The sequence below is a fragment of the Morone saxatilis genome, unplaced genomic scaffold, assembly GCF_004916995.1.
Source record: "Morone saxatilis isolate NCDOM2014 unplaced genomic scaffold, NCSU_SB_2.0 Contig0, whole genome shotgun sequence".
Taxonomy (NCBI): Eukaryota; Metazoa; Chordata; class Actinopteri; family Moronidae; genus Morone; species Morone saxatilis.
This window is the reverse complement of record NW_023339650.1, coordinates 19,923,644-19,925,224: the sequence shown is the minus strand read 5'-3', so window position 1 is coordinate 19,925,224 and position 1,581 is coordinate 19,923,644.

Sequence of the window (1,581 nt, the reverse complement as noted above, 5' to 3'; positions counted from 1 at the left end):
TCACAGTGAAGAAAATCAGTCAGTCAAGTTCATAAGTCAGGTAAGGTTCAATAAACCAGAATGGGGCTCTCCGGTGTATGGCCCGGTGCTGGACACGGACACAGCAGAAGCAGCAATTACTAAAATCAAAACTCAAAACATGTATTAGAAAGAAAAATCAAGATGTTTTATTCATTTTTTTAACAACAGCAACAGATAAGAATACATTTATAAAAACAGGCAGAGACAGTTTTCCATCAGCTGATAAAGAGAAACGATGTCAGGTTCACACAATTCAGTTCAGAAACATCGACAGCAACAAATTAAAAAATCAAGTTTATTATCTGGTGCCTAAGGAGTGAGCCCTGAAATAAGGTTAATTCCTCAGAGAATCCAATGTGAGACCATCAACAGGGTCCAACAGCAGAGCCCACGTCAGACGTGTTAGCCACTGGTGTTAGCGGTCTTCTTTCACCTTATATCAAACCATTTCTCTGCTGTGTGTTAGCGCTGTCGTCCGTCAGGTGACAGAAAAGAGCTGTGACCTAAAAATCATGTGGTTGTTCAAAGAAGTGCAGGAGACGTTAGCTTGTCGGAGAAGCAAACACTGACGTCAGCCTGTTAAATTTGAAATCAATCCGCCCATCGATGGTCCAAACTGTGCTGTGTGAGCGCCCCCTGCAGTCTCACTGTGAGTTAAAAAATTTCTGAGCACAAACTATAAATACTTTTAATTAATTTAACAATAAAATCTATTTTTGTACAGATTTATTTAAAATTTTACACCAAAATAACAAAACAGACTGATTGTGTCTATAAAACAATATACATACGATCTTTACAGTGAGTAATATTATTATATATGATCTCTGGTACAGCACAGAAATAATGAGTCAGTGATATCTGGAACAAAAACTATTACAATAAGGATTCATTTATTGATTAAAACTCTATCTCTCTCAACCAATCAGAAACTAAAAGGCACCATGACGACATGATGGACCCGCCCCCTTTATGACATCACAGAGGAAGTCATCGTGGGGACATGTTGGTGAAATAATGACTGCAGTGATTATTTCTGGAATCAATAACGTGTGTTCAGTTAATAAATAGATGTATTTATCAGCCATTAAAGTGTCTCTTCCTAATCATTCATTCCAGTTGTCTTTGGGGACACCTGCAGGTTACTGCTGGTAACTGCAGGCGTATGGAAGTCATTAATATAATCCTCAGGTGACACTTCCTGTGGCAGCTTCACAATAAAAGCCTTAGTTTTAATGTAAAGCAGTAGGACATGTTGAGCATTAGCAGGAACTAACATTTCCTGTGAATCCAGTGTGGGAACGGCGGACTACACCACTAACAATGAATATTACTATAAATAATTCAGTTCTGTTCACATGTTTCTGTTCCCAGCTGCATTATGGGAAATGTAGGATGCAGTGTCTTCTCCACCTCTTACAACAACTACAGAAATCATTAATTGGGAGAAATGAGGATCAGTGATTGTGAAACCTTTAATCAATAAAAGATCCTCTGAGAGACGATCAAAGATCCCTGATTGGCTCCAGCACACGTCCATCACCTACCTGCCCCCCCCCC